At 38.5% G+C, this 16,785-nt stretch overlaps 1 protein-coding gene across 7 annotated transcripts in view; it reads right to left on the bottom strand.

The window, feature by feature from the left end:
* Positions 1-16,785, bottom strand: part of LOC131678513 (innexin shaking-B) — a 1,756,176-nt gene that overhangs the window by 233,817 nt on the left and 1,505,574 nt on the right. The gene's annotated exons all lie outside the window — the stretch shown is intronic.

Here is a 16,785-nt window from a genome sequence, read left to right as displayed (position 1 = left end):
GCACCCGTTGCACTCGCACTCACGCAATTGACAAAGTAAACAAACCTCCGAGAATTGTCAAACATGAACTTCATTCATCATGAGCAGGATTGCACAAAGTCATGAGTATCACTAAATTTTCAGACTGTGTGTAAAAGTTCAGTCACGAACCAAAACGATTGTAATTTTGTTTGTATTCAAAACACTTATTTTTGACTATGCTGTGTTTCCTGCGTGGAAGTAAAAATGAGTGTATCGAAGCAGCTTGGATTGAACTGGAAGATGGAGCATTATGTCAAGCTGGGCATGATGTGTCCCAGGATCCGATTGATGGGACAAATCAAAAAGCCAAAAAGCTGCACTGAGTGTATGAGGAAACGCTGCGTGGTTTGTCGTTCATTGGCGAAACTGCAATAGAAGCCATCATGACCACAATGCGTTCCACTATATTTTCAATTTGCGGGCTTTTGTAGCGAAGCTTGAATCTCTCTTGAACTCTTGAATTAGAGATATTGACGTTGTCGAACCAGCAGGATCATCTAATAATGAAACCTTTCAGCCCAGGGACGAAGATGCTATCAAGAAGCGGAATTTCATTAGTTTTGATGCTTGCCAATGACGGAAAATTTTTATCTGTGGAGGCCAATACGAAGGCTAATGACAGTATCCAACGAAACCTTCAAACTTTCGATTATTTCGTTCGATTTTTGCGTATAAACAAATATTGCCAATTAATATTATGAGTGGGAATACACCAAGAAGTGGCTTTTGTCACTGCAAAATCAACGGATGTTATGTTGAATATTAGGTTTTACACCGACATAACCCAGCAAAATGAGCTGGATGAACTTCGTTTGACAATTCTCGGTGGTTTGTTTACATGGGAGTTATGTATGTTCGAATGTAACAGATGAGCACCCGTTGCACTCGCACTCACGCAATTGACAAAGTAAACAAACCTCCGAGAATTGTCAAACATGAACTTCATTCATCATGAGCAGGATTGCACAAAGTCATGAGTATCACTAAATTTTCAAACTGTGTGTAAAAGTTCTGTCACGAACCAAAACGATTGTAATTTTAAGTTGAGAGAACTCAAGCAACCAAAACTGCAGCCCGTGAGTAGCAACAACGTATATGTGTGAAGTGAGATAAAGCTTGACAGCACTGCCACTGATGCGAATGTAATTCACTTTTCATACTCTCTGCTGTATGTGCTTCGCGCTATTTGATTTGGCTTGTACACTTCTTACCGTGAAGATTGTTCTATTTCGATTTTGAGGTGGATGGAAAAGGCGAAAAAGGCAACCAAGCGTTCGTTTGCATCACACGAGAATGTGTTAAAATTGCGGAAGGAGTTTTCAAATGTTATATAGACGAGAATGGGAATTGTGGTTATTTTCAGAATAACTATGATGCCGGTAACTTTACTCGACATTTTCGACTAGAGCATCCGGAAGCAGCTAAAGTTAGAGGACTTCTCAACGACTCTGATGGCGTAGCAAAGATGAAGCGTCCAGTTGCAAAACGACCGGTGGCGATTGATGCGCACAAATCTATTGAAGCTTGTTTGAAGCTAGTCATTTGCCATAATCTGCCAATGCGATGCTTCGAATGGGAAGGGCTTTGAATGCTACTGGACCCGATTTCAGAAGCAATGAATGCTAAAGTAACTAGACAAAACATCAAAACCTACGCGCATGCAGTATCAATTAAAATAATCGATAGACTCAAAAAAGAAATGGCAAACCGATTGGTGTTGTTTTGCAATATCTACATTTTGTTACATTGAAGTTTCATAGTTGGTAATAAATAGTCTAAATATATAATGAATTTGATGAATTAGTATTTAGAAAAACCTAATATTGTTTGATGTTATCTCTTGATATAAAAGCCAACCCTGATTAGCAAAAATGCTTTTGAAAGAAAAATTGACAATAACGACGATCATTTTTGTAATTGACTGTCTCAGTGAGATGTTGATCGAATTGAAGCGAAGAAATATGAAAAAAAAAAAGTGCGAAATGAGAGAACAAATTTCGCAGTGACACTCACATTGTTTCAACAACAGTGTGTGTTGTCGTCACAGTGAGGGAATATGCATCGAAAGTAGAGTTCGTCGCGGTGCGGATGTGGGCGGTAAATGGATTGTCCGCACCGCAACCGCAAAAAAATAATAAAACCGCACCGCTTACCGCAACCGCACTTGATTTACCGCACCGCACCGCGCGGTAATGCGGTAAATGCGGTAAAATTTTTATATTTTTAAAAATTGTGTTGTTCATTTGTATAATGTATATATAATAAAATGTTATCCTTATTTACACGAAATTTAACTTTAAGAGACTCCTCAGAATATAATGTTCAAGAAAAAATAAACTTTTTAATTTTCTATTAATAAAATTTCGTATATTTTAAGGCAAACATTATACATTCAAAAACGTTCTACTGCAGTAATAGGAAAACTTTTATTTTAGCAACCCTTCAGTTAATTGAAAAATGGAATAATGGAATGGAACAAGAAATGAAGTACTTTTTTCTTTAAATTATCATATTTTCAATGTTTTTGTCAAATGAAAATGAAATGGATGATTTTCACATTTACGTAGTAAAAACCACCTTTCATTCTTAAAGGAATTTAAATTAAACAACAAAAAATTAAAGTCGACAACAAAAAATTAAAGTCGAAATACCAGTACTTCTATATAGTAGCTCATATATTCCAATACAGTGAAATAAAAACATATTGTATTTCATCAATAAGAACGACGCCATATTTAAAAAAAAAGCTCTATTCATTACATCTAATCAGGAGTCCGGTCTCAACCGGTACAGAATTATTGAACATTAGAAAAACTGCAAAAAGATTTGTAACATACAGCAGAAATGTTATTAAAAATAGGGGGTTTTATGGACAAAATATCCCAAAACTCTAACTTCCGCATTTTTCAAGAAACATATGTATTCTCATTCAGAAACTAAGATTGCTCCCTTTAAAAATGTATGAATGGTAATTTTCTAAAGGCTAGTTCGAAAGTCTTAGCATTTAATGTATTTTCCTCTAATATTTTCCCAAAGAGCCAACGGCAAAAACTTCAATTAAAGTGGACGGGAGTCAAACGATGTGGTAATTGGCAAAAATAGTTTTAAAAAAGCTACAAAATAGTCTTAACCCTCCAGCACACGAGCCGTTGTATTTTGTGAAACACCTTCCGAAACTCTAGCGAAATCTTCTTTCAGCACCAGCGGCTGCTCATTCGGGGAACCATTCGCGCGAGTGCTGGAGGGTTAACTGAAAAATATTAGGACTTAATTTGGTAGAAAAATATCGTTAATTTGAATGGAGGTACGCGAAAAAAAGTTATGTAGCATACTTTTTGAGAAGGAATCCAACAAAATTGACTGCAGAAAAATTCACATTGAATTTACACAGCAATCAAAGAAGATAGAAATACGATGTTGATCCTGATTTGGACCCCTCCTTATTTTGGACGCTTTCATACATTTGTATCCTTTACTGCCAATTACTCCAAATTCGTTTGGTTTGATGAAGATAATTCTAGTAAATTAGTAATAAAATAAATTAGTAATTACGATTTCAAACAGAAATTATTCACTTTTAAATTGGATATAAGAGTACAAATTTATTATTTTTAGATGATCTAATAATTTGGGCTCTATTTGGATCTTGCATTTTATGTGTTTGAAATGGTTAGTTTGTGAAGTTTTACTTAGAAGTATAAAAAAAACTAGTGTCCAAAATATGTCGTAAAAATAATAGCGTCAAAATATTTCGGACACAGCTAGATTTTCTTTCGTAATAGCAGTCTGTTTATCAATTTAGAATAACCAAAATTATCACTTTATCAATGTTTTTTTTGCGATGCGGTTGCGGTAAAACCGCGCGGTAAAAGCTCTTTCCCGCACCGCATCTGCGGGAAAAAGTGTCTTACCGCACCGCAGATTTTTCGGTGCGGTTGCGGTAATTACCGCAACCGCGACAAACCCTAATCGAAAGGGAGTCGGTGATGAGTGCTTGCGTCCGTCTATGAGTGTTTTCTGTTTACAGTTACAGAAAGCAACCCTGATCATGAGTTCATTCGTGTCGTCATCATGTAGAATTCAATTAGTATATTAGCAAAACAAAGGAATGCGATGAAAATAATCATGATGGCTACACGGTTAAATAAAACAACCTGATCATGAGTTCATTCGTGTCGTCATCATGTAGAATTCAATTAGTATATTAGCAAAACAAAGGAATGCGATGAAAATAATCATGATGGCTACACGGTTAAATAAAACAACCTCCAGAATAAGTTCTTTTAACTTACTTTTGAGTTGTGCGTCGCTTTCGCACTTATCAGTGTTGTCAAAAACAAAACGAGAGATTCGACTCAGTCGAGGTCTTGCGTGAAGGAAGGTACTTTTGAGTTGTTTGGGGTATACTCAAAATTAGGTAAATTCAACATAAATTTGAGTATAAAAAACCTATTAATGAGTTGTATTTTTGCAGTGGTTAAATGGAAACTACCTTCAACACGGTTTACTTAATTTTACCTTCCTCCACGATACCCCGAGATTGAGTCAAAAGAACTCAATTTTAGGTAGTTTTTCGTTTGCGTGTATGTTTCATAGGAGGTGGTAGCGATAAGGTGGCTTTTAAATTGGTCGGTGTTAGGTCAGACCGGACTAAGTGACAGTGCTTTGATTTCAAGTAAAACACGTTTAAAGTTTGAATCGCAACATCCTTCACATTATAATTGGAAAATAATGTTTGTCATAATTCCTGTTTATTGTTTCATATTTCAAATCTGGTAAAAGTGGAATGTACATGAAGAAATTCATTATCCAGTTCTATCATTAACTCATTTTTTGATGTTTTGCGACTTAGTCCGGTCTGACTTAACACCGACCAATTGATGTTCTGTCTACGCAAAAGAAGTAATTCAACCCGTGAAAATCGCTGCGAACAAATGGGGGCGACTGTGGGGACTGTGGAAAGTAAGATTCAAGAAAGAAAAAGCGTGAATTTTTCTCGCCCAAAAGTTTTTAATTCCGGACCTGTAGTACATGGAAGATCACGACGATAATGGTTTGCCACACACTCTGCAGCGCTTGGATCAGAAAAGGATACCTAAAAAGAAACGCTGGATTTAGTTGCTGATAGGTACGCATGGCCGGACATATATCACACATCATCACCATCTAGTTTCATCCGATGGTTCATCATATTTTCGAGGGATAATATTGTGTTGTGGTGTTTTCTATGGGATTTCCTATCTTAATGGGGCTGACTTGCGATCATAGTTAGTATAGTGAAATGCATGAACGTGAATGCACATGAAATTCAATTCACTTAGTCTGTAAATAAGGAGAGGAGTAGACGGGATTGGGTGGTTGTACTTAACTTGTAAAAATTGGTATTTTTAGTACATTTTAACATTTCTTATATTGTTCTTAGTAACAGTAACACGAAATGTTAATTAACTTTATAATTTATTGTTGGAATTGATTGTTGCAACACGTTTATTATAAATTTACTAGAAGTATTCCGCGTCGAACAATGTAGAAATGTCTTATAATTCTAGGATAACCACTTTCGTTAATTCGTTACCATAGTTTTTGACTTACTCCGAGAATTTTATCCAAACTGTGGATGCATGGATGTGGATTTGATGACCAATTTGGTAAGCAGCATACGTCACGTTCAAAAATGTTCGAACATTCGACTGTTCCTATGATTATGATCCGTGTCTGGCCAAGCCAAACGCTGGAAGATCTTTTGGCTCGTTCTAAGCACAGACAAACAGAGCACATTGAACATTACATTACATAATTGTCGCTTCAGCTCATCGCATCGTAAAAAGCGATACTCATGCATTTGACAGGCGAAGCTCTAATAGTATTTCAAATTGATTGAGTTAAAAATGGAGACACAAGTGTTCACCATATGATACAGTACGCTACTTCGAATTATGAAAAAATTCTTATCGCTGACGCTAGAAATTTTGCACTACCCCACAGGACTGTTGTTTGAAATCAAGATTCCGTGTTATTTCATTTACCATACTGATAAATTGGAATCAAATTTATAAGTTAAAACAACAACTCATTATTTGATTCCATCTTTGGAATTGCCGTATCGACGACAAAATGTTGAATTCAGTTAATATACTGTATCAACTTGCCACAAATTGGTGTGTACCAATTTGCTCCAGGGTACGCACATAATGTTTATTTCTTGTAGTAGATATAGTCATACAGTCGTGATTCGCTGTTTGGGTCTTGTCCAACTAACGGATTTGATTCGCTAGTTGGACCGACTGACAAATGTCAAAAACTCTCCAAAAGAGATGCTGGCAGTGCAAATGAATCTGTTCACATCTCTAAATATTGCCAGATTGATTGTCAAAGTAAATTTGACACGAGATTTTGGCGTTCAGATGCTTTTTAGTTGGACAATGGTCCAACTAGCGGAGGTCCTACTAAGCGAATCACGACTGTATTTAGTATTTCAGCTCCAGCAATAAAACCGATTTTAATTAGAATTGGTTGTGTTATTGGCGCCGGAATACTACAGAGTTCAGCTTAGTCGGAAAATCAGTCGGAATGTTAGCTAGTTCTAATTCGCATTCCGCCTGCAGTGACAAAACCGATTCTTGTTAGAATCGATTGTGTCACTGCAGCCGCAATGCGAATTTGAACCGGCCAGAATTCCGGCTCATTTCCGATTGAACTGGGTGCACGCAAAGTCCACATACTGATAGCCAATAGTAGCGCCGGCTAGTTGTTGCTTGCTTAAAAATGATAGTTATATTTGTACACATACAATCTGACTTGGATGTCATATATTGTAAAAGAAAAACAACTTTTGGGATGGTGTGACCCACATTGAGGGGAAATTCTGGAGAAACTATTGTTGGTTCAGCACAGTTTACAGCAGTTATGAAAGAGTTGACGATACTGCTTTTGTTCACGAGCACACTGTGTTTGGTGAATATTGGTTTGGAACATCCCCTCAACGTGTATTTTGATAATTGTCTTTTAAGCACAAATCTCCGATCAACATGGTGAACGTGCTATTTGAGCCAGTCGATACTGATTCTTGATTCTAGTTCTAAGTTAGATGAGATATGATGACTATATCAACATGCTCCGTGTATCAACCTCGGAAGACAACGCAATTTACGCAAGTTTATATCATTATTGAAGCCACGCATAAAATGCAACCGCTTAATTACTTTTGTTCTACTGTATACTGTTCTGCCCAAGTTGTACAGTATGTCAGATGACTTCCGTATAATTTGGTAAAACGCAGCTTTCTCTGGCTTTTCAATATTAGTATTAGCTCCTCTTCGAAAGCTTCGAAATACATAAAAAATTAAAGGGTTGTGTACAGGACACGACCACGGCGATATTAAAAATGTAGCTTTTTCAAGAGCGTGCAAATGAATTTTATCTATCACACATATCGACTCACGTTCTTGCTCACTCTCCTGTTTTCATATGTTACAATTTGCTATACACCCTCCCCATTAAAACATAATTTATTGAAGGTCATTTAACGGTAATCTATTATTACAATTAATCAAGTATCTCACTAGCTTATTGGCATTATTTTGCTGATCTATCTAGTAAAAATAGGCTGGTCTGTCCAGAAAATATATTCAAAAGAAAAGCTCCATATTGGCAACTGTTATGAGGAAGCCCACGCCCGCAAAGGGAAATATACAGATTCTTCAGATTTAAATTTTCAATAATGTACTAATGAACTTAGGTAAACAATCTTAAGGTTAAGTATTTTTTTGATCGATTAGTGGACGAACAAATGAAATTATTTGATAAATTACATTGTTATACAACGTTCGCACTGCCAGTTAAAACGGATTTTGATGCTATCTTGGTGACATTTTGCTTGTTGCTAATTATTATAACGTGTTATAACTCTGTAGTGTAAACATTGTATTATTAAACCAATTCTGTAGCGTTTTATGTTATATAGGTGTTTTATGTGGTAATAGGACTGACATAATTATATCTTCAGTACAGCGGTTTGTTTCATAATTTAAAACAGATTTATTTTAAAATTTAAATTAGTATACCCAACCGTTCTATTTGTTGTATACTTTAAAACGCGATTAGAACTGTGTTTTAAATACATAGGGCAGGACAGATACTTTGACTGGATAAACTGGGAAAACAATTTTAAGTCCAGTAACGCTTAAGACATGGCTTGAATTTTAATCGAAAAAGAACACCCGCTTAAACTGCTGCTTGGACGATAAGTTCTGTTTTAAAATTCTCCGTTGTGTGCAGTACGAAACAAAAGTGTTTGAAATTAGAAAACAAAAAGTTCTCCTGGGAATGTGATTGTTTCCGATGCAATTACACTCAAGTTTTTTTACGCAGGGAATACAGGCCGCGTAAATGAAAACCACGTTAATTTCAAAAAACGCGTAAATGAAAACCGCGTAAATTTCAAAATCCGCGTAAAAAATACCGCGCAAAAAAACGCGTAAAATCCTGAGTGTACTCTTCTATATAAAATATTACGCTGCTGAACAGTGCAATAACTACAGAAGCACGTTGTCAGATGCCTTACTGATAAAAAAACATATAACCGAAATATGAAACATATGAAAACCAATAGGCTCTTTGCCCTACGCAGCTACAAAGCGCCGTAAACATGGATTAACAAGTTACAACGCACACGCATGCATAAAAATAAATATATTTTTTTCAAACGCAACACTCTTAAGCAGCACACACCGTATTGAAATAAATCCAAACCACCCCGTTCACCCACTTTGTAAATCATTCTGTGACACCGTGCTGGTACCACCTCTGTGAAGTTGGCCGGAAAATTCGCGGAAATTCGATGAACTAAATTTTAATCGTTTGGTGGTCGTTTGGTGGTGATTGGTAGTCGGTTTTTAACGTTTGGTGGTGGGCGGGTAATTAATAAAAAAATATTAAAAAATTAACGTGAAGTTGGCCGGAATAAAATGAAACATCATTATTTCACTACCAAATCTATTCAGATCGATAGGAAATCGTTTGGTGGTCACGAATATGCAATTTTTTTGGTTTGGTGGTGAATAGTTAGTTAGTTATTCGCAAAAACAACAAATCGAAACTAACAACCAAGCATCTCCATTAAAATTCTTATCGGAGGAAGCGCATGGTGTTTCGTATTTTCAAAGCTTTACAACACGTGCTTTCACAAACTGTTTGTAATGCTAAATTTTCTTTATATTCAAAAGCATATATACCACCGTTGTTTGCATATTCGTCCCGTCCCAATATCACAGAATATGTGTCAATTATGCGTTCCGTAAATTGACTGTCTACGCGAGGGTCAAAGGACTGAGTCGTGTTATTGCATCCGCGGTTATAACGTCCGCATGGAGTGCGTCGCAACGTATGGGACATTATGACGCACAGGCATGCATTATAATATCCGAAAGTAAGAATGTGTCAAAAGATTCGAAATCGTTCGTGTTGCAAGTCCGAAACGATACTGCGTCAGTATGTCTGGGATCCTATAATGCATATGAATGTTATGATGTAAAGTTATTGTGTTGCAAGGTCTGGGAATAAATGGCAAACTCATAGTTTCGAATGTAATGTTACATAAGAACTGCGTAATAACACGGGGATGTTTCATAAAGTCTGTGACGTTATGAAAACGAATATGCGTCATGAAGTACTGAACTGTATGACACTTATGATTTAAGGATCATATTTCGTTATCAAAATCCTGGACACTGTATCGTACTTTTACACAGCAATAAATAAGAATTTTATGTTAGACGTCATTCCAAACTTGATACAAATTACCAAACCATTATTCACAAAATGACGAGACTTGCATGCGAGATTTTAGAAATAAAGCGATATGGTAAATCAAATCAATCGTTAAACTATATCATTTTTTATGATCGTATATATCAGGGTTACACTGAGCGACTATATTCGTAAATCTGGCACATATAGGTTTCGTTCAAACACAAATATAAGCAATTCTCCAGGTAAAGTTTCTATTTTAATTGCGAGTATTTTATAAATACCACGAAACGACTTTGGGAGGCTTAGTACGAATCGGGCTTATTAATCGAACGATTTTTTTGATGGAATATTTGAGAAAGTTTCTAATATTGTGCTAGAGAGCGCTATTTTGAAACAAATGTATTCCAAATAATTAGATTTTTGTTAGTAATAACACTTAATTAAAACAAGTAAATTATCATTTTTATGGATCCGCTGTATGGTATCTTTCATCATATATCTTTCTTTAAGTGAGACTATCAACTATGTTTGCTTAATCGGTGTCTGAATTGTAGAATATGCGTTGGTCAAATTCGGACCTGATACGAGATCGCAAAAAAACCGTTTGAGGGGATAGTGTGCGAAATCGGTCAAGCTTTCAAGAAAACATTAGTTATTGGCAAATCGATTGACAGATTTCAATGTTACACTTCAAAAAATTATGAATCTTATCGTTGACGTAATTTCAAACATGACACAATTTAGCAAAACGTAATTCACGAAGTGACGAAATATAACCGTGTTCCATTTAATCTTACATGAAAGCTGTATTTTTCATGCGCAGTGCTATAAAATTAAACTTGTCAACATTTAAAACAATCACCGTATGTGGAGTAAGATTTCGTGATTTAGGAAAGTCATCATCATGAAAAATGAAAATCGAACATAAAACTATGTCATTTTTATTCTCGAATATGTCAGGGTCAGGTGATGAAAATACACACGATTTTTTTGGGTATGTAGTTCGTAACTCCATTTTTAGATGATTTGGGTCAGCTCCTACTTTTATTGTATATTTACTATAAAGTTTCACATATCGAAGAGAACTTTTCATTTCCGGACCAATTGATCAGACTTTCGCAAAAAAAACAAATATATTAAAATCTGTTGACATGGTCGAATCACTCAGTCCCCCTACGAGTTGTTTGTATGTATTCAGATGAAATTGTTATTTAAATTAATTGATTGTGAATTCAAATCTACTTAATAAATAATTAGATTGTTTGATGAAATGTACGAAAAACTTCGTTATATCTATCGTTCGTAATATACACGAGAAATGTTTAGGTATTTTGTCAAAGAATTCGTACAATTAACGAAATCGATTCGTTATCGACCAACGAAATTTTTGTTGTACTATTTACGAGCTACTACTACTAAACTAACTTCAAAACTCAATTTTGATAAATTTTACGATAGAGTTTTCGTGAACATTACGAATAACATTCACACTATTAGCGCAAAAGATTCGGAGTAGACCCATTTTTTCTTCAAATGATCTTATTGCAAACCATGGAAATAGTTTTAACAATAATTATTAACTGGCCCATTCTAGTACCAAAAAAATGGTAAGCATTTTCCGATACAATCGATTTTTGCTATTCTCATATAGAAAGGCTATGCAATTGCATAATTTATTGAACTAAATTTTAATCGATTGCTGGTTGTTTGGTGGTGATTGGTAGTCTGTTTTTAACGTTTAGTAGTCAGCGGTTAATTAATAAAAAATATTAAAAAATTAACGTGAAGTTGGCCGGAATAAAATGAAACATCATTATTTCACTACCAAATCTATTCAGATCGATATGAAATCGTTTGGTGGTCACGAATATGCAATTTTTTTGGTTTGGTGGTGAATAGTTAGTTAGTTATTCGCAAAAACAACAAAGCGAAACTAACAACCAAGCATCTCCATTGAAATCCTTATCGGTGGAAGCGCATGGTGTTTCGTATTTTCAAAGTTTTACAACACGTGCTTTCACAAACTGTTTGTAATGCTAAATTTTCTTTATATTCAAAAGCATATATACCGGCGTTGTTTGTATATTCGTCCCATCCCAATATCACAGAATATGTGCCAATTATGCGTTCCGTAAATTGACTGTCTATGCGAGGGAAAGGACTGAGTCGTGTCATTTCATCCGCGGTCATAACGTCCGAATGGAGTGCGTCGCAACGTACGGGACATTATGACGCACAAGCATGTATTATAATATCCGAAAGTAAGAATGCGTCAAAAGATCCGAAATCGTTCTTGTTGCAAGTCCGATACGATACTGAGTCAGTATGTCCGGGACCCTATAATGCATATGAATAATTGGATGTTATGATGCAAAGTTATTGTGTTACAAGGTCTGGGAATAAATAACGCACTTACAGTTTCGAATTTAATGTTGCATAGGAACTGCGTAATAACATGAGAATGTTCAAAATGCGCTTATTCATTCGTTATCGAGCACTCAGTCGAGATAGAAGTCTTTTGTCATCGGTCCGTACACTCTATAGCGACAAATAGTGTTAATCCGCGTTCATGGTTATTTGCACACTCTACGCCTAGTTGAGGTTTCAGTATTTTTTCCCTTCTTTTGTGTTTCTGTTTCTGTACCGTTAGCCGGTGAAGCAGTGTTCTTCTAGTAAGCCGTCTGGATACCGTTACCTACACAAGCTAAGTATTAGTTTTCGTTTCCCCTTCTTGGTTGTCTTAATAACGTGCACTGGGCAATAGGCCCGTGCAAAAATGACTTCCCCTGACAGCGGTTCGTCTCAAGGTGAGATGGACGTCGAAATAAAATCGGCTCCCCGGCTCAAAGTATATCCGAGCTCGGCCACCGGGCCATTTGTGATCTTCTTTCGGACCAAAGCAAAAAAGTGTTTGAATCTGTTGCAGATTTCTCGCGTTCTGACAGACCGGTATTCGGCCGTGACAGAAATATCGAAAATTCGCCCTGATAAGCTTCGGGTGGTTGTTAACAGTTCAACTCAGGCAAATGATATTGCTGGCTACGAGCCCTTTACGAGGGAGTACAGGGTGTATATTCCAGCTAGCAGGGTTGAAGTCAGTGGGGTCGTTTCCGATTCGAGTCTGAATTGCGAGGACTTGCTGAAATATGGGACTGGCTGTTTCAAAGACCCCATGCTTAAGCCAGTGAAGATACTGGAATGCAAACGTTTGCATTCAGAATCAGTCGCAGCTGACGGGAAGAAAACATACGTCAACTCAGACTCTGTTGTAAAACCGAAGCAAGTCGCTCCCGGTCTCAGTAACCTGAGCTCAGAAAAGGAGTTCCCAGCACTTCCAGGAACATCAAAAACCCCAAGTGTTCCCATATCTCAGCCAGAGAAAGAAAACAGTGCTGGCTTAATAAATTTCTCTGACATTGTGGACCGTATTCTTACAGCGTTGAACATTTCTGACCCCCTTAAAAGTATCTTGATAAGCTTTCTCCCCGCAGTAAAAACATTCTTGATGCAGTTCACTGCGAAATGGCCCCTCCTTTCAGCGATTGTATCCTTCGATGGCTAATTCATCGAACGAGGTCAAGGATTTAATCACTGTTCTACAGTGGAATTGCAGAAGCATTATCCCGAAAATCGATTCGTTTAAAATCTTACTAAATAATTTGAAATGCGATGCATTTGTCCTATGCGAGACATGGCTCACTTCAGAAATAACCCTACACTTTCACGATTTTAATATTATTCGCTTGGATCGAGAAGACTCTTACGGAGGAGTACTTTTGGGGATCAAAAAGTGCTATTCTTTCAATCGGATCGACCTCCCCTCGACACCAGGCATTGAAGTTGTCGCTTGCCAAACCAGAATTAAAGGCAAAGACTTTTGCATTGCTTCCACCTACATCCCCCCTAGAGCCTCAGTTAGCCACCGACGGCTTTGCGATATTGCGGAACTCCTCCCCGCACCGAGGCTAGTTTTAGGTGACTTCAACTCCCACGGTACGGCATGGGGTTGCCTTCATGACGATAATCGATCTACCCTACTCCATGAGCTTTGCGACAACTTCAATATGAGTATTTTGAATACGGGTGAAATGACACGGATTCCTGCCCCTCCAGCGCGACCAAGCGCCTTAGATCTGTCCCTCTGCTCGACATCGCTGCGGTTAGATTGCATGTGGAAGGTAGTCTCTGATCCCCACGGCAGCGACCATCTGCAAATCGTAATTAATATTGCTAACGGTTCAGGGCCACCGAATACAATCAATATTTCGTATGACCTCACACGAAATATTGATTGGAAGAGCTACGCGTCCGCGATATCCGAAAAAGTAGAATCGACACAAGAGCTTCCTCCGGAGGGAGAGTACGGGTTCCTGGCTGGCTTGATTCTCGATACCGCGATTCAAGCTCAGACTAAACGCGTACCAGACGCGAACTCACGCGGGCGTCCTCCCAATCCATGGTGGGACAAAAAGTGCTCAGACGTGTACGCGGAGAAGGCCGCTGCGTATAAGACCTTCCGGGACGACGGGCTGCCAGCTAGCTACCGACAGTACGCGATGGCGGAAACGCGCATGAAGAGTTTGATAAAAGCCAAAAAACGTAGCTACTGGCGCCGGTTCGTCGACGGACTAACGAGAGAAACATCGATGAGCACTCTTTGGAGTACGGCCCGGCGCTTACGAAACCGAAACAGTACCAATGAGAGCGTGGAATATTCAAACCTTTGGATATTCGATTTTGCCAAGAAGGTTTGTCCGGATTCCGCCCCGGCACAGAAGATCTACCGCGCCGCGTCCCCTCACAATAACGCGAACGAAACACCGTTTTCGATGGTGAAGTTCTCACTTGCTCTCTTATCGTGTAACAATAAAGCCCCAGGGCCAGACAGAATCAAATTTAACTTGTTAAAGAATCTGCCAGACTCTGCCAAGAGACGCTTGTTGAATTTATTTAATAAGTTTCTTGAGGGTAATATTGTCCCTCATGACTGGAGGCAAGTGAAGGTCATCGCCATTCAAAAACCAGGAAAACCAGCCTCCGACCACAACTCGTATCGACCGATTGCGATGCTGTCCTGTATCCGAAAGTTGTTCGAGAAAATGATCTTGTTTCGCCTCGAAAATTGGGTTGAAGCAAATGGCTTACTGTCAGATACACAATTTGGTTTCCGCAAAGGCAAAGGGACGAACGATTGTCTTGCGTTGCTCTCAACAGAAATTCAAATGGCTTATGCTAGCAAAGAGCAGATGGCATCAGTTTTCCTAGATATAAAGGGGGCTTTTGATTCAGTTTCTATCACAATTCTTTCTGAGAAGCTGCACCAGCATGGTCTTTCACCGACTCTAAACAACTTTTTGCTAAACTTGCTGTCTGAAAAACATATGCATTTTTCGCATGGTGATTTATCGACATCACGAATTAGCTACATGGGTCTTCCCCAGAGCTCATGTCTAAGCCCCCTTCTCTATAACTTTTACGTGAATGACATTGACGAATGTCTTGTCAATTCCTGCACGCTAAGGCAGCTTGCAGATGACGGTGTGATCTCTATTACAGGTCCCAAAGCCGTCGATCTGCAAGGACCATTGCAAGATACCTTGGACAATTTGTCTGCTTGGGCCCTCCAGATGGGTATCGAGTTCTCCACGGAGAAAACTGAGCTAGTTGTATTTTCAAGGAAGCGTGAACCAGCGCAACTACAGCTTCAATTAATGGGTCAAACTATTGCTCAGGTTTCAACTTTCAAATATCTCGGGGTCTGGTTCGACTCTAAAGGAACCTGGGGTTGTCACATTAGGTATCTGAAACAGAAGTGCCAGCAAAGGATCAACTTTCTCCGTACAATAACCGGAACATGGTGGGGTGCCCACCCAGGAGACCTGATCAGGCTGTACCAAACAACAATATTGTCGGTGATGGAGTACGGGAGTTTTTGTTTCCGCTCCGCTGCGAACATATATTTCTTCAAACTAGAGCGAATCCAATATTGTTGTTTGCGTATTGCTTTGGGTTGCATGCACTCGACACATACGATGAGTTTAGAAGTGCTGGCGGGCGTCCTTCCGCTGAAAAATCGATTTTGGGAACTCTCATATCGATTGCTCATCCGCTGCGATATCTTGAACCCGTTAGTAATTGCAAATTTCGAAAGGCTTGTCGAGCTCAATTCTCAAACCCGATTTATGTCCTTGTACTTCGATTACATGGCACAAAATATCAATCCTTCTTCATACTATCCCAACCGTGTTAATCTCTTTCATGATTCAACTGTATTCTTCGACACATCCATGAAAGACGAGATTCGTGGAATCCCGGATCACATACGTCCGCAAGTGATCCCAAGCATCTTTCATAGTAAATTTCGAGAAGTCGACTGCAACAAGATGTTTTACACCGACGGATCAAGCCTCGACGGCTCCACTGGCTTCGGTATATTCAATCAAAACCTCACCGCCTCATTCAAACTCAATGATCCTGCTTCAGTTTACGTCGCAGAACTTGCTGCTATTCAGTATACCCTTGGGATCATTGATAATTTGCCCACCGATCATTACTTTATTGTCTCGGATAGCCTCAGCTCAATCGAGGCTCTCCGTTCAATTAAACCTAGAACGCACATTCCATATTTTCTGGGGAAAATCTGGGAGCGCCTGCGTGCTTTGCCTGTAAGATCGTACAAGATTACCTTAGTTTGGGTTCCCTCGCATTGCTCCATTCCAGGTAATGAAGAAGCGGACTCTTTAGCTAAGGCGGGCGCTTTTCACGGTGACATATATGAAAGACCAATTAGCTTCAGTGAATTTTTCAGTATTACTCATCACAGAACCCTCGAAAGTTGGCAAACTTCATGGAGCAATGGTGAACTGGGAAGGTGGCTACATTCGATAATCCCTAAGGTATCGACGAAACCTTGGTTCAGGGGGATGAATGTGGGTCGGGATTTCATTCGCGTGATGTCTCGGCTCATGTCCAATCACTACACGCTGGACGCACATCTCCTGCGTATTGGGCTCG

The sequence above is a fragment of the Topomyia yanbarensis genome, chromosome 2 (assembly GCF_030247195.1).
Source record: "Topomyia yanbarensis strain Yona2022 chromosome 2, ASM3024719v1, whole genome shotgun sequence".
Classification (NCBI taxonomy): Eukaryota; Metazoa; Arthropoda; class Insecta; order Diptera; family Culicidae; genus Topomyia; species Topomyia yanbarensis.
Note: the sequence above shows the minus strand (reverse complement) of the source record. Positions and strands in the feature narration are given on the sequence as shown.